The sequence below is a fragment of the Dendropsophus ebraccatus genome, chromosome 5, assembly GCF_027789765.1.
Source record: "Dendropsophus ebraccatus isolate aDenEbr1 chromosome 5, aDenEbr1.pat, whole genome shotgun sequence".
Classification (NCBI taxonomy): domain Eukaryota; kingdom Metazoa; phylum Chordata; class Amphibia; order Anura; family Hylidae; genus Dendropsophus; species Dendropsophus ebraccatus.
Window position 1 is genome coordinate 35,974,537 of NC_091458.1, and position 25,609 is coordinate 36,000,145.

At 43.3% G+C, this 25,609-nt stretch overlaps 1 long non-coding RNA gene across 1 annotated transcript in view; it reads left to right on the plus strand.

Moving 5' to 3' along the window:
* LOC138793475 (uncharacterized) overlaps window positions 1–25,609 on the plus strand; it is a 31,624-nt gene that overhangs the window by 3,116 nt on the left and 2,899 nt on the right. The window lies entirely within an intron of this gene.

Sequence of the window (25,609 nt, forward strand, 5' to 3'; positions counted from 1 at the left end):
GCAATTTAGTTGTATTAAAAGATCCCAAGTCCAATTAGCGGAACTGAAAAAGTAAACAATTTTTTGTGTTAGTAAAAATTCAAACCGTCACTCTTTTTTTCCATTTTTTTCTTAATAATAAAAAATTTCATATTTCGTCTTGCAGCGTGCTTAAATGGAAGGATTTCTCATGAAGATTCCATGTAGATTTTGAGGCTGAATTTTCCAACCTCCTAATTCAGTATAATGAATAGCTAATGATGAGATGAACTATGATCTAGCTATACATCTAGTTCTTAATGTACCTGATCACATCAATACCGGCCTCATAATTTACTTCTTCATTTATTAGAAGCCAGTTGGCCTATCAGTATTTTTTTTAGGCTGTGGGGGAGCAAACCAAAGAGCCTGGAGGAAGTCTCCAAAATGCAGATGTGGATCTTTTATGTATCTGTCCTGTGCAAATATCAGAGTGATAACACACATACAGTGACTACATATTTTTTTGAGGGGGGACTATAAGAAGACATTCACACCAGACATGAAAGATTTACTCTAATGGGGGTTCAGTAGTGAAACAGCATTGTAAATACAAACGTGTGAATGTGAATTTAGCTAGTTTAGTATAAAGAAGCCTTTCAGTATCAATAGACACCATGAATGTGGTCACGACAGAGTTACAACTTAATGAGATTGAGGGGAAGTGCACAGGGTCAGGCCTCATCTCGCAGCCTCTGTCATGGTAATGAGCTGGGCAGCCTGCAGCTGAAGAACTGCTGGAATTTATATTTGCATTTCATTAACTTGGAAGGAAATTGACCCAGATGGTTCTCAAAGGCAGTGGAAGACTGGCAAGCTATCCTGGGCTGCACACTTTCATAGGGTCTGTACGTGTTTAGCCATCCCACTATGAGGCCGAGGCATAAAAGATTAAAGCAGCGTAAAGGAATTGATTTCATGATTTTTAGATAATTTCCCCAAGATTTTCGACCGGGTCCACAAAGCTAATTTAATCAGTATGGAGATCAAACGTAATTTAGAAGTGCAGAAACAAATATAATGGGAGAGATGGGGGATTTTTTAGCAGTTGCTGGTGGGAACCAGACCTAATTAGGGAAAAGTCTCAAAAACCAAATGATGTTAATGAAGACAGGCATGAACTCTTAATGTACAACCTGGCGTCCTTTCTACTATTAGAAGATTGATTACCAAAGAAATGCATCTGCATTAGAGGCAAATCAAATCAAATGTTCAATGTGCTTCTGGTCAGGGGACATATGTGATCATTGTTTAGTTCTTTGCCGTTTTTTGTTTGTTGTCATTGTGTTCCGACGAGGAGCAAAAAAGTCAACAACAAATGTGTCCATAGAGGCCGGTGCTTTGATGAGCAGAAAGTAAGTTTGTGATGAGTATAAGTAGAGATCTTATGAGTTGGGTAAAAGACGGAACTATCGGAGGTGAAGAGATTGACCCAAAAGTTTCCTGTGCCTGAAATGTGAATACCAGTATTATAAAGTACACAGTAATTGGGGGTCCCGTTACCGTTTTCCATTGTGGCTCAGGAGGGTCATAAAATGTCCAACATAGGGTTATTATGATACATGAGTTGGGGACGCTGTTGTAGGTAATGAAGGGTAAGCAAGGGTTGCTTGCTTGGCCATGATGCCTCCATAAAAGAGTTTAAATAGGTTGTCCAACATTTTTTTCTTATTGGAAAAGGGAATAATTTGTAATCTGTCAATTTCCGTTAGTTGTTTTCTCTAAGGCTAGGTTCACACTCTGTTTTTGCAATGTAAAACGGATGCATGTGTGTGCATCCATTTTGATCTGTTTTTCCATTGACTTCCATTATAAAAAAAAAAGATCAACACGGATCCGTTTTTTTTTTACGGACACAAAAATTAGTTTTGTGTCCATCAAAAAAAAAGCGGATCTGTTTTGATCCATTTTTTTTTTTATAATGGAAGTCAATGGAAAAAACAGATCAAAACGGATGCACACAGTTGCATCTGTTTTTTTCATCAGTTTTTCCATCCATTTTCTGCAAAAAACATTGCAAAAACATATTGCAAAAACGTAGTGTAAACCCAGCCTAACCTTTTCTCGCCTCTCTGTCCCCGGTCTCTGCTTCCTCTGTTGCTGCTTTTTGGATTTGTGTTTGTTTACATAAAGAACTTCCAGGTCACAGGGGTCAGCAGTGACATCACAGCCCTGCAAGCCTGTAGCTCCACCCCCTCCTCTCTGAATCTAGCCTCCACCCCCTTTATCCATAGGCAGGGAAATGTCTGCATTACTACAAGTGGCTTTTGAGCAGCATGGTGGCTCACTGTCTGAAAATGGTGCTTGTTCTGGTAAAAAGTAGTTTGTATCACCTGTGGATTAGTATATGTGGGCGGGGCTTCGCGGCCTATGTGCCACATGGCTCTACCCCTAGCACCAATTAACCCCGCCCCCATCCATGACGTCATCACCACATAGGCCCCGTCCCCTCAGCGGCCATTGGTGTGGGACAATCTAGGGGGGTGGGGCCTAGAGCTTTAGGCTGTCCCTTTCAATGGCTGCTTAGGGGGCGGGGCATATGCAGCGATGACGTCATATACCAATCCACAGGTAATAAAAACTACTTTTTACCAGAACAAGCACCATGAGGTGTGATATAAAATAAGTAATGAAAGCTGTAACATTTACCCTTTAAACCTGTGGAATTAAAAAGTAGAGAAATGTCTGTAAGATTTTTCTAGAGTGAACCACAAGTGTCCCTCTTTGGCCTTCCAAAAAGTTGGGAGGTATGTTTACACCAGTGTATATCTTACACCCTTTGATAAATCTCTCCCATAATCTTTATTGATATTGTAGAAAAAAAAAAAAACAAGTAAAAAAGTATACCAATAATCAAATTGCCTAGATCTGGACTAATAATAATAATGGGACAAGATGTAGCATATTATTAACAAAATGCTTCATCTAATTCCCTGCATGTATCTTTCCCAGCATGGTCCAACTACAAAGTATTTTCAGGGAATAAACATGCTATGATGCAAAATCCATGATGAAATAATAATGCCTAGATCCAAGTGGAGCCACAATGCCTGAGCAGGTTAGATGTTTAATAGCTTGTTTTTAGCAGTTATTATTTCCAATTACTTATGTTGCACCATTAGACTATGTTCACACAACGTATCTCTTCATAAATGTACGGCCGTTGTTGCAGTCGGCAATGGACATACTTTTTACGAAAAGATACGTTGCCTTGTCTTCTATGGAATCCCGGCCGGAGCGTATACTTGTCAGAAAACCCTGTCAGTGCACATTGGCGAGTGGCAACAACGGCCGTACTTTTACATAGTGTGAACATAGCCTTATGCTGTACTATGTAATGCTGTAAATAGAATGTATGCTGTATTCATATAATTTTTAAATGAGGGAGAAATGCAGATAGTGCCATGGCCTGGAGCGCTGGATGCAGGTGTTGCACTAGCTGTTGGGCTCTGGTGTTTTGGGGGGCAACTTGTCACGGTGGGCAGGAGTGGTAGTACCCATCCCCAGACACACGGGCACCGGACCTTGGTAGAACTGGTGTGAGGGGCAGGTGTCCCGACAGTGCTTTATTATTGAATTGCAGCCGCAGAAAACTGACATGTCAGTTATTTGCGGCGCCGCACGGGATCCCGGCCGGAGCGTATACGATGTGTATACGCTCCGGCCGAAATCCCATAAAAATGTAGGCAATGTTCCACACTACATTAAGAAATCCTTGGCGTAGACAAGGGTGGTCCTATTATCCGATTACCCCACCTCAAGGGTTCAGCACTGCATACTGTCTGTCTCAAAATATAGAAAGAAGTCTGGTCCCGGTCAAGGGCTCTGGCCTAAGCCGGGCCGGCTTCGTTATTGCAGCAGGAACTCTGGTCTGCTGTGTGTCTCCCATACACACTAACTAGAAAGAAGCGAGAACTAGACTGAACGGACTCCTGACAGGAACAGGAAGTTAGAGTGAGAGAGAAGAAGGGTATAGAGTTCTTAGAGCATAACCAAACCTTTATACATAGACTGCAGCTGTGCACAGGGGACGTGAGACACCTAGTGGCTGTAGTGGAAAACGCAGCTACCAGCACGTGATGTGACGCCTGAGAGCATTACTTTACCTGGGTGACTTAAGAACTTGGGGAACCACCTGTGGTGGCACACTACAATAGCCTGGTTGTTAAGCAAACAGCTACTACTCTAAAACTAGTAGGGAGGGGATGACAAGGGCAATGGGCCCTAGAGCTAAACCCACCCAGCTGTCCCTATATTCCTCAACAATCCTAATTGGTAGAGGACAACTTGGTGACATCCCTTTCCTACACCAAAAGTGAATATATAAAATGTGGACAAGAAAAACCCCCACATACGAGTCAGGACCTGTTGGACATCAAAGTACATATATATTGTCAAACTTATACAGGGCAGCCATTATTTGTACAGGTGCCACCTGAACATCCTATCTGAATATGAATCAGTCCTAACTGTAATATCTAATGTGGGTTCTTCTTTCTATACTCCCTGAGGAGTCCAAAATTACAGTATATGACAATATGTTTTAACTTTTATCAGCCTGGATTAACCCTAGCCTAATGTGGCTACCATGATAGATGTACACCAAAGAATTTACATCAAAAGCAGTAGAAAGGTATGAAAGATCATGAAAAGTTATTATAAAAAACCTTATTTACCATTATACGTTTATTTATTAGACAATTGAAAATTGGTTTAATCATTGGACCATGCCTCAGATTTAAAAACCTCATGTTAAAATCGCACTACTTGACTCTTATCTTCCCCAACATCTGCCATCAGGGGAGAGTCAGAAGGCCAGAAGGCATATTTGGCCAACATTTATCTAATATGTCTGGCCAGCTTTAGGGTACTATTACACGGAACAATAATCGGCCGAATCATTCCGTGTAATAAAGACAAGGATCAGCCGATGATCGTTGTCATCGGCTGATAGTTGATATGGGTTCTGACCTATAATTGTCGGGCGCCGACAGCGCACCGCTACGTGTAATAGCGGTGCACAGCCGACGCTGACGATATGAAAAGAGGAATACATTACCTATCCAGGCTGCAGGGCTCCTCTTCCTCTGTGCTTCTCCCCGGGTCTGCGCGCTCCAGCTTCACAGCGGCTTGTCTCAGCTGACCGGCCGCTCGGCCAATCACAGGCCGGGACCACCGCGGCCAGTAATTGGCTGAGCAGCCTGTCAGCTGAGACAAGCCACTGTGAAGCCGGAGCGCGGGGCTTGGGGAGAAGCACAGAGGAAGAGGAGCACTGCAGCCTGGATAGGTATGTATACAGTTTAAACAAGGGCTGCAAGGACATTGCTAACGATGTCCCTGCAGCCCTTGTTAAACGATTATCGGGCCGTCTAATAGGCCCAGTAAACGAGCGCCGATGTAGCAGATCGGCGCTCGTTTACAGGTATTTTTGGGCCCCCATCGGCCCGTGTAATACCACCCTTAGGAAGGACTAGGGCACTGGGTGACCAACTGGTGGAGGTCCCAGCATTAGGATCTTCTCGGATGTAACCTTTATCCAGTAGCGGATTACAATAGGTCTGTTTCGGGCGGTAGCCTGGGGCCCAGAGCTCCTGGGGGGCCCAGGGCCACCCAGACAGACTTATACTTTCAGTGGTGTATTGTCTACAGTTCTGCCATGATTGGCAAATAATTGCTGGTTTTTTACCTCGATTTTGCACAAATCAGGGCATCACGACATTAACTATCCTGTACTATGAACACCACGCTAGTGCTGCCATAGTTACAGTTGGGTGGGGGGGCCCAAGTTTGGTGAACAGCCCGGGCCCATGGTAAAGTTAATCCGCCCCTGCGTTTATCACTTAAGGATAGGTGATAACTGTTGGTGGGTAAAAGATCCCTTTACATTCTGCAATTGGGGGGGGGGAATACATTTCTAACCTAAATGACTATTTATACATTTTTCACAATATTAAAATATGGCTGAATTTTTTGAGTAAAACCAGGCTAAAAAAATCAAGAACTTATCTCTTTACACTGTCATCTGCCTTAGAGCCCTCATGAAGGTACAAAGAAGGAAGAAGAAAACCTTGCGTAATACCAAGATAATTTCAGCCCATGTTTCGAGATAAACTTTCCTTTCTTACTCAGTTGTAAGATGCCCTAATCATGACTTTTTAATACATCCTGCATCCAGATATCACCCAGAAATCACTGACTGGCTATATTTATGTTTTATTCACACGGACAGGTTATGGCTATGTTGTATGGTGCTGTTTATGAGGCCATACCATACCGCTATATGAATTCAACTTCACAAGGCGGTATGACGGGATGCTGTATTCCGAAGATATTGTAATCTTGTTAGGGACTTACCCAGCCCCTAGGTAAGGGCAGTGGGGCTGGCTCAGTTTTGGTCTGCCGGTTAGGGCAGCACGTCAAGTAGGTGAGGACAGTGCGGCAGGCTCATTTGGGGTCTGCCGGTTAGGGCAACACGTCAGGTAGGTAAGGGCAGTGGGGCGGGCTCAGTTGGGGTCTGCCAGCTAGAGCAGCCCATTGAAAAGGTAAGGGCAGTGGGGTGGGCTTAGTTGGGTTCTGCCGGTTAGGGCAGCATGTCAAGTAGGTAAGGGCAGTTGGGCGGGCTCAGTTGGGGTCTGCTGGCTAGGGCAACCCATCGAGGAGGTAAGGACAGAGGGGCGGGCTCAATTGGGGTCTTTTGGTTAGGGCAGCCCATCAAGGAGGTAAGGACAGAGGGGCAGGCTCAGTTGGGGTCTTCTGGTTAGGGTAGCCCATCAAGTAGGAAGGACAGTGGGGCGGGCTCAGTTGGGGTCTGCCGGTTAGAGACCATCTCTGTAATATATGTCATTAGGGTTGCACTGCGCAGTGTCACATGGATTGCTTATTCTGCCATGTACATGGACCCTTCCTGTTCCATTCCATGTCTGAGTTTACTTACTTGCTTTTTTTGCTTTATATTAGTCATATAGTCTTCTGCAGATTGTGGGAACTCATTTTTGACATGGGTCATAAGCAAAGTATCTCTGTATTGTGTTTCATTCAATATCAGAGCCAAATCATTTACAAGTGAGTCTCTAGTCCCATCCATTGATGGGCTTAGTTCCATGTTATTAGTGAAAACAAGAACTATCCATACAAATATTATCTATAGCATTTGAATGTAGATTTACATCAAAGGCACAGTGGTATTCCCTTAAATCCCCATTGTTGTTATGACAGGGAAGAAATCAAAGGGAACAAAATAATCGAATCAATGTCTGGAACAAGACCATTAGTGATGGGGGGCACACTTTATCATGCTTTCCATTTAAATCTAGCTTTCATGTCTCTTTCTATATACTGTTATGCTTATTGATGTCTATGATTATTTTGATCATCAGGCAAGGGGATCCCATAAAATACTGCTCTGTTTCTGTACATTTTTTATTTATAAATGACTCTTTTTTGCGTCCTCTTTTAGGGTCCATTCACATGTTGCAGAAATAGTGACGCAGGCCTCTGCACTGTACTGCCCTGCAAAAGAACTGCCTGTCTATGTGTATTAGATATATTGTTTTGTGATTATGATGTTAAAAAAAAAGCAACTCTAGGAAAATGGTCCAGACCTGATAACGATAGCGCCAGTCTGCTGTCCCTCCCTCCATGAAATCTTCGATAGGCGTTCTATAGATTGTCCAGGCAGCCCCCCTTCTCATCCCCGCTTGCTGTCGGTGCATCATATAGTTCCGACAGGAAGCGGGGAACAAGGAGCAAACGATCGCTGACCTGACAAGTCGGCGCTTACTTGCTTCTAAATATCTGACCATCTAACATGGCCCTTACTGATCCTAGGGTCTGTCCACCTGCTTAGAGAAAAATGTGCCACCCCGCAAATACGGCAAGCAGAGGCGACAGCTGGCAACCAACACCGACATTGCGCGATTGTCAGAGTAGGAACCCAGAAGACCTGCACGTGGAACATGAGGCAATATGGTTTGATCAAATGATATAACTGATGATATTCTGATGTTGGTTTTAAATGTATCTGAGAAGCTTTAGTATGAAACATGTGTGAGAGGTGCAGCCATTGTCTTGTTTTCCAGGCTTGTGCATTTTTGTATTTTTTTTTGTCCCTTTTTTTCTTGTGGTTTTGCACTCCTCCCAGTAAGACCCATATGTGACCAATTAGCGGGAAGTGGTATACATGATAAGTACCTCCTCTTTACCAGTCTAGCTGAGAGCTATGGAGTGAGCTTTTAGATCTGTTCACACTGGTGTTGGCTGGCAGCCATTGCCTCTGCTTGCCGTGTCTGCAGGGTGGTGCAGCCCTGACCCTGAGGGCTTGGGCCTTCAACATTGGGGTTGCTGGACTTATGGGTTGCTCCCCCCTGTGGGTGCTGGCTTTGCAGTGGTAGTGATCGCCGAACAACACTGCACCATTGTTAGAGTAGGAACTCATGTATATCAGAAATGATATACTAACTTCTGCTGTTGGTTTTTAGTGTAGCTGAGAAGCTTTTGTATCAAACATGTGTGAGAGGTGCAGCTATTTTCTTGTTCTCCAGAATTGTGCATTATATATTTGCTGTTTTTTTTCTTTTTATGTCATGACAGATAAACTTTAGGGCTATGTTCACACTACGTAAAAGTACAGCTGTTGTTGCCATCGGTAACAACGGCCGTACTTTGTACGGTGTGGAACTGCCTTTTCTTGCCGAGATCCCGTATGGGGCCGCAAATAACTGACATGTCAGTTTTCTGCGGCCGCAATTCACTGAAAGACCTGTCAGTTCACACAATGAAGCGAGCGGCTCCGGCCGGTTGCTTCATTGTGAGCTGTGGGAGGTTCTGATGCGGGCGCACGCTGATGCGCCCGCATCAGGACCCTGTGGCCAAAAGATCATCCGGCCGGTACTTCTGTGACCCGGCAGGTCTCTTCACGTAGTGTGAACATAACCTAAACTAAAGTATAATTGTCGTGGCTCGGGGTAGCTGTGAGGTGGTGTTGCAGCTAGGTGGGCTTAGCTACACTTGGGCACTTGTCACGGTGGCCAGGAGTGGTTTTGGAACCCACCCCCGGACACACGGGCACTGCACTTGAAAAAGAGGATAGCCCAAGTGGCGACACAAAAATAGGACTGAGTCCAGCACTTAACCAAGGGAATGCTTTTACTTTAGTGCAATACAAGTTAAGCAGGGAAAAACTCTGACAGGTGCAGGTGAGACATAGGGTGAAGAGTAAGTGAAGTAATGGGGAGGTAGAATAAGGACAGCCTTGTCCAGGAAGCTATGTACTCTGCCAAGGTGAGCTTATTAGACAGGTAGAGGATAGTGAAGAACACTCGTACTCACGTATAGATAGGGTGCTATCTCACCACCTTCTGCCCGACTAGTTCAGCGAGTGCCAAGTTGGGTAGTATGAGCCCCAGGCCTTTCAACTGGGCGTAGCAGACTTTCCGTGAGCCGTGTGTGGTCAGCAAGATACATCAGTGGGTTGCTATTTGTCTTGCTGGGGGTCAGTGCCCTATTACCCCCAACAGATATATGACAGATTATCTGACAGATTTTTGCAGTCAAAGCCAGTAACAGACTATAAACAGAGCTGAGGTCATAAAGGAAAGACTGAGATTTCTCCTCTTTTCAAATCCATTCCTGGCTCAACTACAACAGGAACAGTGTTTTTTTTGTGTCTTTCCTCTATGAGAACCGGATAAGAACTGAACTGCACTTCCTCCACCATGCATCTCCTCCCACAGGTGCTTCTGTATGCCTGCCTGTGAGTGGTGGGCATGAGTGTGTGCAGAAGAAAGGAGAAAAGAGATAGGCTAGAAATAGAGAGCACATCCTATTGGTCAATAATATACACATGGTACACATAAACTGTAACAACAAAGCAAAAAAGAATTCAGCTCACCCAAATCCTCAAACCTGTGTGTATCAATCCTTGGTGGAGCACGGATAGCAATGGGCCGACTTCCATCCACAAATACAGGTGCAATGTGCCAAATGGCAAAAAATGTGAATCCAGCTCCAGCCAGTGTAGTAAAAAATCCAAATTTATTATAAATGCATGTTAAAAATTACATGGACGTCCATATGAAAAAGAAAGAACCGACGCGTTTCAGAGCCTAAGCTCCTTAGTCATGGCTGACTTCCACATACTATGTAGCCATATTTATATCCATTGTAAGTACAAGCACCTGGGGTTTGGTACCACCCACAAAGGGGGTTGTAACCACAACCTCATTACAAAACAATCCACAAAAGGAAAACATGTATGTGGAACACGTACAAATAGTAAATATAGTGGGCTAGATGAACACATAAAATGCAATGTAAATAATTATTAGATGTAAGCTAGATCGTTTTTCATATTCAAGCCTCTTGGGTTACGGGTATCCAGTTCAAGTATCCAAAACGCCTCCCTCAGATGAAGCTGCCTAATCCAGTCTCCACCTCTTGTATTAGCCTGGACTTTCTCTATGCCACATACCGATAGAGAAGACATATCTCCTGAGTGACAGTTCACAAAATGTTTAGTAAGACCAGAGAAGGACCTGTTGGAGAGGAGTCTGGAGGCCGCAGAGACATCCGAGATGTGTTCAGCGAGGCGCTTTTTCAACTTCCTGGAGGTACATCCGACATATTGTAATAAACATTTCTTACACTCTGCAAGGTAAATCACATATTTAGTGTCACAATTGATGAACGACTTTATGTCAAATTTTTTGTGATTAGCAGTGGATGTGAATGTTTTTACTTTTGGAACAAATTTACACACTGAACATCAGCTGGATGCACATGGAAAACACCCCTTAATAGATAGCCACGTGTCATGATGTGTATCAGTGAGGACACTAGGGGACAGGACATTTGCCAATGATTTACCTCGTTTGGCTACACATTTGATCCCTCCAGACAGAATAGATGCACAATCCAAATCACCCATGAGTACTGGTAGATGCTTATGTATAATATTACGGATGCTAGAGAACTGGGCACTAAAAGGAGTAGAGAATACAGGAGGTGTTATTGTGTCAGATTGGAGGATTCTTGTGGATCTATCCTGAAGACGATAGCTAAGGTTATGGGATTCCGCAATGGCTCGAGCTCTCCGTATAACGCCATTTTTATATCCGCGTTTAGTAAGTCTCAACTGTAAATCATGACTGGTAGAATGATATGTGGCGTCAGTGGAACATGCTCGACGAGCCCTAATGAACTCACCTATGGGTAAATTGCGTGTAACATGTGATGGGTGACCACTTGTTGCATGAAGTATGCCATTACCTGAGGTGGGTTTGCGGAACAGAGAAGTGGAAATGCCCTTTTTATCTGCCATGAATAATACATCCAAAAAAGAAATACGTGTCACATCTGATTGGATGGTAAACTGTAATTTAAAACAATTTGTGTTAAGAAAAGTGTGGAAATCCTGTACATTGGCTCCTCCCCCTTGCCACACCAGGAGGAGGTCATCTATATACCTGCCATACCAAAGGATACAATCCAAGAAAGGATTATGGCAGGCATATAGACAAGTCTCCTCCCAGTGGGCCATGTACAGATTAGCAATAGAGGGTGGGCATTTGGACCCCATCGGACATCCCTCAATCTGAAAGTAGTAACATGATTTGAAGGAAAAAAAATTGTGTGTTAATAAAAATTCTGTAACCAATAACATGTACTGCTTTAATGAATCTGCATAGTTACTATACTTATTGAGATGAAAGGAAAGTGATTGTAAAGCAAGATGATGTGGGATGCAAGCAGGCCCGGACTGGTAATCTGGCAAACCGGGCAAATGCCCGCTGGGCTGGCCGGATTACCAGTCCGGGGGCCGCCCAGACTGCAAAGAAAAAAAAAAAAAGACATTATAAATAAACAGCCCCGCCGCGGCCCTCTGCCGCTGTGCTGCTTAATCAGTAGCAGAGGGCCGCTGCTGGGCTGAAGACTGCGTGGTGGGCCGGGAGGGGGGAAAAAAACAAACAACAACATCTCACCTGTCACCCGTTCCTGCCGCTCCTCCCCCGGCAGCGCGCGTCTTCTCGCTCATCTTCCGGCGCAGGCAGCATAGTACAGGAGACTCTGCCTGGGCCGGACGTCGCAGCCTCTATCAGACGTCAGCGTGTGACGTCAGCGTGTGCGTCTTAAAGACACACGCACACGCTGACGTCTGATAGGGGCTGCGACGTCCGGCCCAGGCAGAGTCTCCTGTACTATGCTGCCTGCGCCGGAAGATGAGCGAGAAGACGCGGGCTGCCGGGGGAGGAGCGGCAGGAACGGGTGACAGGTAAGATGATGTTTTTTTTTTTTTTCGGGGGTAGGGCACTATGGATGGGTCACTGCTGGTGGGGCACTGTGGGTGGTGGCAAAATACGGGGCACAGAGGAGGCATAGCATAACAAGGGGACACAGAGGACATAGAAAAGTATTTGGGGCAAAGAGGGGGCATGGAAAAAGCTATATATGGGCACAGAGGGGATATTTAAAAACCATATGGGGCATATAAAACTAAGGGGGCACACAGAAGTACTTTATACATTGTAGGGGGCAAGAGGGGGCATAGAACACTATGGGGCACAAAGGGGGCATTTAAAAACTATATGGGGCATAGAGGGGGCATACGAACATGGGGGCACAGTGGGGATATATATACACTATATGGGAGCACAGTGGGGATATATATACACTATATGGGAGCACAGTGGGGATATATATATACTATATGGGGGCACAGTGGGGATATATATACACTATATGGGGCACAGTGGGGATATATATACACTATATGGGGGCACAGTGGGGATATATATACTATATGGGGGCACAGTGGGGATATATATACTATATGGGGGCACAGTGGGGATATATATACACTATATGGGGGCACAGTGGGGATATATATATACTATATGGGGGCACAGTGGGGATATATATATACACTATATGGGGGCACAGTGGGGATATATATATACTATATGGGGGCACAGTGGGGATATATATATATATACTATATGGGGGCACAGTGGGGATATATATATATACTATATGGGGGCACAGTGGGGATATATATACACTATATGGGGGCACAGTGGGGATATATATACACTATATGGGGGCACAGTGGGGATATATATATACTATATGGGGGCACAGTGGGGATATATATACTATATGGGGGCACAGTGGGGATATATATATACTATATGGGGGCACAGTGGGGATATATATATATATATATATATATATATATATATGGGCACAGTGGGGATATATATATATATATATATATATATATTTACACACACTATATGGGGGCACAGTGGGGATATATATATTATATATATATATGTATATACACACTATATGGGGGCACAGTGGGTATATATATATACACACTATATGGGGGCACAGTGGGGATATATATATACACTATATGGGGGCACAGTGGGGATATATATATATATATATATATATATATATATATATATATATATATATACACACTATATGGGGGCACAGTGGGGATATATACACTATATGGGGGCACAGTGGGGATATATACACTATATGGGGGCACAGTGGGGATATATATATATATACACTATATGGGGGCACAGTTGGGATATATATATACACTATATGGGGGCACAGTGGGGATATATATATACACACTATATGGGGGCACAGTGGGGATATATATATACACTATATGGGGGCACAGTGGGGATATATATATATATATATATATATATATATATATATATATACTATATGGGGGCACAGTGGGGATATATATACCCTATATGAGGTCACAAAGGGGGCTATGTATACTATATGGGGGTGCAGAGAGGGCTATTATATGGGCACAGAGTGGGCACTATTACAGTGTGTGGCAATTCATGGGGACTGTGTATAGAAGTGAGGATGGTGCTAATGCCAGGAGCCTAAATTCTTTGTCTGGCAGATTCTGTGGAGATGAATTGTGCTCGGGAGAATAGTCATGATGGCCGGGCCTGATGGGAAAGAAAAAAGAAAGTGAGCGACTCTGATCACAGAAGACGCCACCTGTGAGTCCAGTGTAATCACTTATGTAGGGGCAAGAGTGGGGGGATACTTAGGTTATGGGGGGCTCAGGCACATCCTTGCACAGGGATCCTCTGCTGTCTGTGTCCACCCCTGCTGACAGCTAATATTGCATCTTCTGAGGACAGTCCTGCTGCTCACACACTATATAATAGTACTAATAGTGTGTGACATAGTAATAATAACAGCAAGTGTTTACTGTGCGAGGGATAATATATTTGGGAGTCTGATAGGGGAACAGCACAATGACAGGAGAGTGGACAGAGCCTCTGTAACTGTTCTGTATTCTACCTGTGACTGCGTTTGATAACTGCTGTATACTCTTCTATAGTCTGCAGGGTGTAATACTCTGCAACATCTGTGTACACCTGGTAGCTGATATCACTGCTATATTCTATTATGTAGTCTTGAGGGTGTAATACTCTGCTGCATCTGTGTACACCTGGTATGTAATATCACTGCTGTATTCTATTCTGTAGTCTTGAGGGTGTAATAGTCTGCTGCATCTGTGTACACCTTGTATCTGGTGACTATATGGTCAGTGTATGGCGGTATTATTAATTATATTGGTAGTGTACACTTATTTTTCTTCTGTGATAATTCTGGGCTTCACACATGTAAGAAAGTAATGTGACTAAGTAGAGCTAAAAATTCTTCTGTTGGAAATAGTTGGCAAAATGGGTGTGTGTGTGTGTGGGGGGGGGCAACGATATATATGGGGGCTGGTGGGGGTTTTGTGCCCGGGCTGCTTTTCAGCCCCAGTCCGGCTCTGGATGCAAGTATACAATGCCGATACATCGCATGACATCCACATGCAAGATTCATGCCAAGGAATACGATCAGCAATAGCCAGAAGAGACTTGCTATCCCTGATGTACCCAGGTATACGTGTGACCAGTGTTTGAAGAAGACTGTCTAGCCAGGAACATAAGTGTTCACACAGGGAACCCACCCCGGAGATGATTGGACGTAGGGGGGGGGGTGGAAAAATACCCTTATGGACTTTAGGTAATGCATGAAACACAGGAATGAGTGGATGTTCTACAAGAAAATAATCATGTTGTTTTTGGTTAATTACCTGCATGTCCACACCAATCTTTAAAATGTCCCTCAGTTTGTTCTTGACTGTGTTGGTAGGATTATATGACACAGATCTATAGGTACGAGTGTCAGATAACATATGTAGAATTTCTTGTTCATACAGTCCACGATCAAGTACAAAAAGAGAAAAGGGATAGGCTAGAAATAGAGAGCACATCCTATTGGTCAATAACATACACATGGTACACATAAAACCTTAACCCATTACTGACTTCAGCTGTGCAACACATAGACATAGAAAATACTGACACCTAGTGGCGAAACTTCCGAATACTTCAATACCATTTTAACCTGAGAGAAAAAAGGCTTTTTTGACAGGTGCACAGGAGAGAGAAAAAACACCCATGGTGGAACACCAAACTTGGTAACTGTCACTCATCGATAGCACTACCTGAAAACAAATCAAAGTCATAGTGTAAGTGTTAGGAACTGTTGGTACGGACAGGAGACAGATAAGCCCTGGCTGGCACCCCACCCCGATCCCTGCCTGCTTACCTCAGACTGCCCTAGACAGCAGCGGGTAACTGGACATCAGTCCATACACTGAATAGGCGATACACAAGACAATACAAGACAGACAAGAACACAGTTAGGCTGGGTTCACACTACGTATATTTCAGTCAGTATTGTGGTCCTCATATTGCAACCAAATCCAGGAGTGGATTAAAAACACAGAAAGGATCTGTTCACACAATGTTGAAATTGTTTTAAAATAACAGCAAATATTTGCCATTAAATGGCGGCCATTCACTCAATTTCAACATTGTGTGAACAGAGCCTTTCTGTGTTTTTAATCCACTCCTGGTTTTGGTTGCAATATGAGGACCACAATACTGACTGAAATATACGTAGTGTGAACCCAGCCTAAATCAAGTCCAGGTCATACACTGACAGGTAGCAGAGATACAGAATTGCAAAAGCGGAGTAAATGTCAGGCAAGAAGATCAGGGCAGACAGCAAACAAAGGGTAAACAGGATAATAGCATGGATCAGAAACCAGAAGTCCAATAAAAATATATGTCAATGATATATAAGAGCAGAGCTTAATAGCCAGCAATAAAGTGAACCTCAGCCAAACACTTAGGCTCCGTTCACACAGAGCAAAACAGGCGGAATTCCGTGGTGGAGTTCTCCGCTGCAGAATCCCACCAGCCTCCCTGTCATAATGACAGTCTATGGGAGTCTTGTGTGCCTCCTCTCTCTGCTTCTCTCCGTGCTGAAGAATGGACATGTCCATTCTTCAGCGCGGAGAGAGGAGGAGTGCGAGCCTCCCATAGACTGTCATTATGACAGGTAGGCTGGAGGAATTACGCCTGTTTTGCTCCGTGTGAACAGAGCCTTATAGGGAACCAGGAGATCGTACCAGCCCCTATAGGACCAGGCTCCTGGTTCCAGACTAATTCACCTGTGGGCCAGAACTGACAACAGTGTAATGCTGGGTTTACACGGAGCGATTATTGGGCGAATTTTCGCGATAACGATCGAATTTGAACGAAAATGCGGCGAACGATCGAAAAATCGTTCATTTCGATCTTTTAACAGGTTCTTAAATCGTTGTTCGTCGTTCGCAAAAAATTTGTCGATCGTTCCGTGTAAACAGTCGTTCACTGCTTTTCCCTATGTGTGAGATAGGCTTAAGCGATCGCAAAACAATCGCAAAATGAATTTTCTGTACGATATATCGTTCCATCTAAACGCTGATCGTTATAAAAAAAAATTGTTACTTCAAAATCGTTAATCGTACGATCGGGCGAATTATCGCTCCGTGTAAACCCAGCATAAGGGTCCTTTTACACACACAGATATCTTACCAATTTATCTGTCAGATTTTTGAAGCCCAAACCAGGAACAGACTATAAACAGGGAACAGGTCATGAAGGAAAGACTGAGATTTCTCCTCTTTTGCAATCTACTCCTAGCTTTGGTGTCAAAAATCTGTCAGATAAATTGGTCAGATATCTGTGTGTGTAAAAGGACCCTTATTCCAAGTTTGCCAAAACACACAGCAAGCGAGTGGGGCTGAACATCCAGCCAAAGACAGGCCAGTGTTCAGACTGGGCAATGAACAATGCACAATGACCACAAAACCAAGCTCGACAAAGGTACAATCCCGACAGTAGGTATACTGCAACAGTACAAACAGTGCAAAGGTATAACATCCGGTGAGACACTACACTTCCTACATTTTGTAGCCCCCCCCCCAATTTTTTTTTATAAACATGAGTTATTAAAGCAGTCATTAAATGCATCCCTTGCCTCTGTTAGGCCTCCGTTCACACTATGAAAAACTGGTGAAAATTCCAAGCGAAACTCCCGCCCACAGACTCCGCTTGGAATCCCACCAGCTATCTCTTTCAATGGGATGCCTTGCGCGCCTTCCTGACATTGACATGTCAATTCTTTAAGCGGAGAGCAGAGGTGTGTCCCACTGAAAGAGATAGCAGGTGGGATTCCGCTCAGAGTCCGTGGGCGGGGGTTCTGCTTGGAAGTTCCTCCTGTTTTCCGTAGTGTTGCAAGGACACTAGGATTTTTCTAGACTAAGTGCGTTGGTCATGGTACTCCTCCCACAAATGTTTTAGAGATCCTACATAGGGGGAATGTATCATGTGACCAAGGCATCACTTATCCTTACATGGCATATGAAAATTTTTACTCTTACCCTACTGTAGTGTCCCAGCACAGATGTGCCACTGAGTTCCCATGCACCTGGGCAAAGTAACTCACTCAAGTTCTCACAGTGGGATGAAAGAGAAGTGTACTGTTTGTTTTTTCCCACTAGGTGTCGCTGCTGTATTTACTGTATGTATTATATTGAGCAAAGCTGAAGGAAGCATTGGGTTAACTGTGTTATGTCCCATGTTTTTTCTTCTCCTGTCACAGGTGCAGGTCTGTTTCCCTTTTTTTCTATCCTATCACCTCTATTCTCTCACGCACACAACCCACCAATCCTACACTAGCTAAGTTTACCCTACAGGAGCTAGTTCCTGGTGGGAGGTTCTTTTTCTAATTGAGTCAGTGGAGAGAGAGACACAGAGACAGAGAGCTTTCATTTGTGCAGTTAGCCACCTCTAGCATGCAGTGCTAGACCCCTCAGGAGGGAGAACACCCTCTGAGAAAAACCTTATCCACATCAGGGATACCTTCTACACTACACAGGCAGGGCTGTATTTACCACTAGGCACCCGTGGTCCGGTGCCTAGGACAGCACCTTGCAGGGGGGCAACACCAGGGAGCAGGGGGAAGGAAACTTTTTTTTTTTTAGTCACCCACCTCCCATTCAGACTTGCAAGTAAATCGGGTGTCTTTTCGAGGGGGGGGGGAGGGGTATGGTGATATGGGTCAGGTCTGCTATGGCAGTGTTATCCAGTCACAGTATGGCGGTATTGTTCAGGTGTTCAGTGTTAAATTTGACGCCTGGAGCTAAAACCATGACAAACGTGATTCAGACAATGTTTCTACATGTAGAGAAATGCAAGTGGCCGAAACCACTCTCTCCACGCTCCCCAAGATCCCAAAATGGGGTGTCTTCATTTTCAGTGCCTAGGGCAGCAGCAGTTGTTAAAACAGCCCTGTACACAGGGCAGTATGCCTGAGTTGGGTACTGACCTCAGTAGGACAAAGCAGCAGTCAGCCAATGTATCCTACTGCAACATATGGCTATTCTGTGAACTTTTGGAAAGTTAACCCAGTGCAGGGACCTGGGACCTCGTACTACCCTAGCAGGACGGGTAACCCGAAACTATAGGGCGTAAGGCGGTCAGATCAAAGCTATCTATACGTAAGTACAAGTATTTTATTCAGTTACTTCTATCTTCTACTACGCTATACCAGCAAAGTACACTGCTACATTGGTCATGGCCCTCAAGATGTTCCTCTGTTCTACCTTGCTTTCGCAACCTCTCTCACTACTTTCTGCCTGCACCTGCAGTTACCAAAAGTGTATTATCATGTAAAGTCCGTACAAGTAAACCAACTTATTCTGGTTAAGCCATTGGACTCTGGTCAATTATTTCTTGCACCTGCACTTATACACCTGTTCACACTTGGGTTATCCAAACCTCGAGCACAGTGGCCGTTTGCCTGGGCGTGGGTTCTAACACCACTCCTGGCCACCGTGACAAGTGCCCAAGTGACCCTACATCCACAGAATTGCCACAACACCGCCACCAGCTACTCCGGCATACGGCACTACTGTTTCACCACAGTATAAGCAATGAATGCAAAGTGATATGCAAAGACAAAGAAACTTACAGTACCCCATAGCTTAGAAAAGGGTTGTTTACTGCTACACAGCAACTGATAATTGACAGTAGCTGGAATAGAGCTACTGGGGCTCTAGACATCAGGCTCATGACTGATTCCATTGGTTTAATGGGTCCATTAGGGGGAGATTTATCAAACATGGTGTAAAGTGAAACTGGCTCAGTTGCCCCTAGCAACCAATCAGATTCCACCTTTCATTTTCCAAAGAGTCTGTGAGGAATGAAAGGTGGAATCTGATTGGTTGCTAGGGGCAACTGAGCCAGTTTCACTTTACACCATGTTTGATAAATCTCCCCCTAAGTTTACAGTGGAAATTTTTTTTATTAATTTGTGGTTTCCAAAGCTCCTATTCCACACACCTGCCTATGGTGATGATTAGAGATGAGCAAACAGTAATAACGAAGCAAATTGCTTCGTCATCTCAGAAATCAGCTTATCAGCCGGCTGCCTTTGAACTCGATGCCGCTCCTCCCCAGGTGCCTGGAAAAGTTGGATCCAGTCCTAAGAAACGTTTTCCAGTTTCCCAGGACTGGATCCAGCTTTTCTGTAAATTTTAGTAGTAGTAGGCTCTCTAGCATAACCCCCTTCAATAGATTTAAATAGTATAGCATAGGTGATTAAGGATAATATTGTAGTTCATATATGAGTCAAAGTAATATGTAAAAATAAACACTTTTTATATTCATAAAATCAAAAATAAAAATAAAATAAGGACACATTTAAAATATGTAATATATAACAGTAGCAGAATTCATAAGAACATACGTATCTGTAGGTATATATATATATTGATGTATATCCCTATATTGTGATTCATAAAATGGTCATAGAGATATATACAGAAGATATGGAAAAATTCCTAGCATAAAAACTATCATATCATTAAAATATATATGTCACTTGAAACATATCCTTATGTGGTATATTTCATGAAATGATCATAGGCAGTAGAATTATGTCCATATGCGACTTTGCAGGGCCCTTGCAGGTCGCAATGTTTGTAATCACTGTGCTTGTATTGAGTAAATAGTCGTTCCTCTATTTATCAGTTTGGGATATGTTGTAACAGTTAGTAGTGTCTATTCCCATATTTTGCACAGTGATTGTACACCTCTCACCAGTCCAGAAGCTCTGTGTTTGTAGTCTCTGCGGCCGCAGGTTGCAGGGAGCGTATAGATAGATGTAGAGCTTTTCTTGGTGTTGTAATCGGGCAGCTCTCCTCGGTGTGTACGGCAGAGATCTTGAGCGTTTGTAAAGCTCAGAGAGATGTGTTTGATGCCCGATTATCTCCTCCGATGTGGCTGGGCGTTCACCCTAGACAGGGCACCACTCCCTTGGTTGCTGCCGGTATGGGAGAGCTTTCAATGTATCCAGTATACAATAGAGTAGGTGATACGGGCTGGTAGTGATAGTTTGAGCACAGTGCGTCTTTCTACTGTATTTGATGAATATTGCAACTCTTAGACGCGTTTCAGAACGATGCTCTGTTCTTTCCTCAGTAAGGAGTTGCACCTATGCTATACTATTTTAGATCTATTGAAGGGGGTTATGTTAGAGAGCCTACTACTACTACTATTCACAATTGCTGGTTTTTGGTGCCAACCAAGTAGTGCACTCGCTACACACCCCTCACCCTAACTGTACTATTAGGTCGAGTTCTTACACTAGAATTTCTGTAAATTTGCTCATCTCTAGTGATGATGGCTGCACCAGGCACATGTGATTGAACATTATTGCTGGAGTACAAGTGTAAAGAGACCAGCGGAGGACCAGAGGAGAGTTCCCATGGGAATGCCTGGGAAGGTGAATGAAGTTCTTGGGGTTTTCTTTCTTCTTTCTGTAGATAATATTCTTCTATAAAATCCATGCTGTTTGATAATGCAGTTGGCAGATGACAGCTGGTGGCTCCAATTGGGGCAACCTGATCTTTGAAGAGTAGCAGCCAGGTACACAACATACGCTAGGCTTTAAGGGAAGCAGTATCATATCCCTGCAGATGGTTCCTCATGTGTTCATAGTTTTCTTCCAAATCATGAACACAGAACCACAGGTTGTTGCCATGAATTTGAGTCCCTAATTTTGGGAAAGTAAGCGTGGGAAAGTAGAAAATTTGTTGAAGAAGAAATAATATATATATATTGAATATAGCCAAGCCTGTACGCTCCACTTATCCAGGGCAGCTGCCTCTTCTCTCTGGGTCATTGTTACCATCTTCACCTCTTCCACTTCAAACAATGCGTCCAGCTCTAATAGCTACTTCTCTAAAAGCCAGGTGAACTCTTCACAATGTGTTTCCCAAAGTGTAATGACTGCTCTACTATGTATTCAGTTTAAACATATGATGTATTGTATTTCTAATTCAGTCATACAGAACTAACCCCCCAACATAGGGACCAAATCGCTGTGGAGGTGTACAACTAGTCATCTGACTTCCAATCTACTCAAGGAAAATCTTTGCTATAATTCAATTGGTCGTCAAGGGACGGCACCCCGGGAAGCAATTGAAAATTGTAAAAGTTGCTTTTCTCAGCTTCTCCAAGTTTCACTTTTTATAGCAAGTTGAAATAATTTTTATACTGCATGGGGAAAGCTGTAAAATGTATTCCAAAAACAATAGTGTAATTGCTGTTTTTGTTTGTACTGTCTCACAAAAGCTGGAATAAAAAGTAATCAAAAAGTCACATGTACCCCAAAATGGCCCAAATGAAAACCTTAACCTTATCCTAGAAAAGGAAGCCATCATATAGAGAAAAAGGTCCTACCTCTTCTGCTCTCCAGCGTTCCACTCCCTCCCGTGAGAGGGCAGAACCATGATACGAAACCATGTTTGCAATCAATGTCTAATAGCTGGCCAATGTTGCAGCGACATTGGTAATGTTGGGCATCTGTCGATCATTGCTCCTTTTCCTCTCACCTCTGAAGTTATCACCAGAGTTGGTCAGAGTTAGTAAGTGGAGCGCTGGAAAGCAGAAGCGGTAGGAACCTTTTATGCTCTCCAGATAACCACTTTAATTATGTAAATGTTGTACTCATTAGGGATTGAGCCATCTAAACAGTTTTTACCTGCATCATCGGTGATCCAGCAGCCTGGTCGGCACCCCGTGATAACTAGTTGTCTGCTAGGCCACGGGCCCTGCCATGACTGATCTGCTGATATAGTTTGTCTACAGCAGTCTGTACTGGCTGGGTGCTGATCTAGCACATCGAAGTAATGCATGCATTTACATTGAGTACATATCAAATTATTGCTTGTAACTATCCCCCTGGCGGACTTAAAGGGGGGGGGGGGTCTCCCCTCTTACCATTTTCCATGTAAAAAATAAACATTTGATATGTGGAACTGTGTAAACTATTAAATGATCGCTAATTAATTAAAGTTCTGATGCGGGAGCATCTGTGTGCGCCCGCATCAGAAGACTCCACTGCACGCTATGGAGCGAGCATCCGGATCCACTCGCTCCACAGTGTGCACTGACATGGTTTTCTGCAGCCGCTATTCAATGAAAGAGATCCCGGCCGGAGCGTATATTATATGTATACGCTCCGGCCAGGATCCCATAGAAGAATAGGCAACGTATCTTTTCGCAAAGATACGTTGTGTGAACATAGCCTCAGAGAAGAAATTGCCCTATTCCCTACAACTGGTTTTGTTCCCTCTGCTGCCTCCTGGTTGCTGTGAGATATTGACCAACAGCCAATCCGTGGCCTCAAAGGTGACCTGCCTCAGTCACTGATTGGCTAAGAGGACAGTTCCTGTTGGTTAGTTTGAGGCATCACAGGAACTAGTAAGTGGTGAGGATTAAAAACGGCAGGTGAGTGACATTTATTTATTTATTACTGGTCTTTAGTCCCTTTTTAGGGCATGTTCACATGGCCTAAAAAATAGAAGATCATCCCAGCCGGTACTGCAGTTCCGGCTGTATGAGCTTCACTTCTGCAGAATTCAGGTGCTTGCATCTGAGTTCTCCGCTGCACACAATGGAGCGTGCGGCCGGAGCCACAAGCTCCATTGTGTGAACTGACAGGTTCTCTGCGGCCACGATTCAGTTTTTTTTTTGCATGGGCGATCCCGACCGGAAGGTATACTTTGTGTATATACTCTGGACGGGATTCTCTCTAGCTGCAGCACAATGTAAGTGAAGTATTAATCACAGCCATGTTGCAAATCGGTCACAACGGCCGTGATTAATACTTACTTGCGTTGTGTGAACATAGCCTCAAACTGTTTCTGCAATATCCCTTTGAGGAGCAAATCATGGAGATACAGCCGAGGAAAAATTTGCAGCAGGAGATACATACGGCTGCTGCGTATCTTTTTCCTCCTGTATCTTCTGATTTCAGCGGCTGTCAGAACCAGTGCAATCATAAACTATCATAAAACATTTTCTATTTTGGAGATCATCCACTAACATTTAAAATATAATATCTATATACCCTAACCCCAACACTAGTTATCCTGTATCCTGTACACGGCTATTTTCGGCTATTTTTTTTTGGCTGTTGTTTTGAGTATCAAATAACGTCCGTGGTTTAGCATGTTTCAGTGTCCGCCAGTGCAATGATGGCTGTACATTATTCTAGTTTACTAATTGGCCTTTGGGTGTGTCTTTAATTGAAAAGTCCATTGAATTTAATGGTAAAAACGGTGGAAGGACAGTGAAAAAAGAAAAACTGCTGTTTGCAAAAGACGTCCGAAATAATTGTCATGATCATTATTTTGCCGCCCCTGCAAACAACATCCGTTATTTTATACACTGTGTACACTGGGCGGCCCTCATACCATTGATTTCAATTAAATGCAGTAATAACAGACGCCATTTTAAAAAGAAAAAGTGGCCGCTTGAAGTTCCACCCGTCCCATAAACTCAATGGCGGCGAATTCCGACATCCACCCAAAGAATTAACATGTGTTGTTGTTTTTTTTTCTCTTGAACCCCAAAGTCTTTTAAGGGGGTACTCTAGGATTTTTTTATTCTTTTAAATCAACTGGTATCGCAAAGTTATATAGATTGGTAATTTACTTCAATTTAAAAACTCTCAAGTCGTCCAGTACTTATCAGCTGCTGTATGTCCTGCAGGAAGTTCTGGTATTTTATTCCAGCCTAATACAGTTCTCTCTGCTGCCACCTCTGTCTGTGACAGGAACTCTCCAGAGCAAGAGATGTTTTCTAGGAAGGATTTGCTACTGCCCTGGACAGTTCCTGAGTACTGAGTCAGAATGTAACAAATACACCACTTCCTGCAGGACATACAGCAGCTGATAAGTATGGGAAGACTTGAGATTTTTAAATAGAAGTAAATTACAAATCTATATAACTTTGGGACACCAGTTGATCTGAAAAATAAAGAAATAAATAATTAATTCCCTGGAGTACCCCACTAATGTGCTGGTAATTTTACCAACATTGCAAATAATGCAGTTCAATAGACTGATTCCTAACTTACCGGTTGACCTTTAGCTGTGATAAAGTACAGTATATAGGAAACAAAGACCTTCATACAAACATTTATAATCCAATTAAGTCATTTAGAGGATATAACTGATATTTTGAATTAATTTAAAGTATATGTAATCTGTAGGTGAGACTTTTTAACCAAATTTCAATGGTTTCAAGTAGGTATTGTTGATGAGAAAGGAAATGCTTCCTACAAGGATGATGTCCGCTCCTAAACATGTGAGCACTTTACAGGAGATGACATTGTGCCATTGACGGCTTGTACATTCATCTCTCAAATATCTGAATTTGTTCTGAAGAATCCGGCTATAATTATAATAGTACAATATGAAATGTTTGCTGCGCTTTGACCTGCATTGCCTCGATATCTGAAACCATATTCATTCCAGGCATGCAAGGACAGATGACTACCATGGTCTCTTTCTCTAAAGTGACACTAAAAGGCAGCAATTACATCCAACAAAGACGGAGGTTTCAGAAATCTCAGTAAAATAAAGAAAAAATCCCATGCTATGTGCACACAGCAAATCTCTAAATCTTTCAGACATTTTTTATTTATTTTTTTTTTGCATTTTTTATTTTCTTTTTGAATGATTTTTCAGTCGTAAATGATGGTCATTTTGGGGGCTGTATCAAAAGCCTAAATCTGCCCTAATACTTTCAATTGGGGCAGATTTTGTGCTGTTTGCACCCTAGGGCTATGTTCA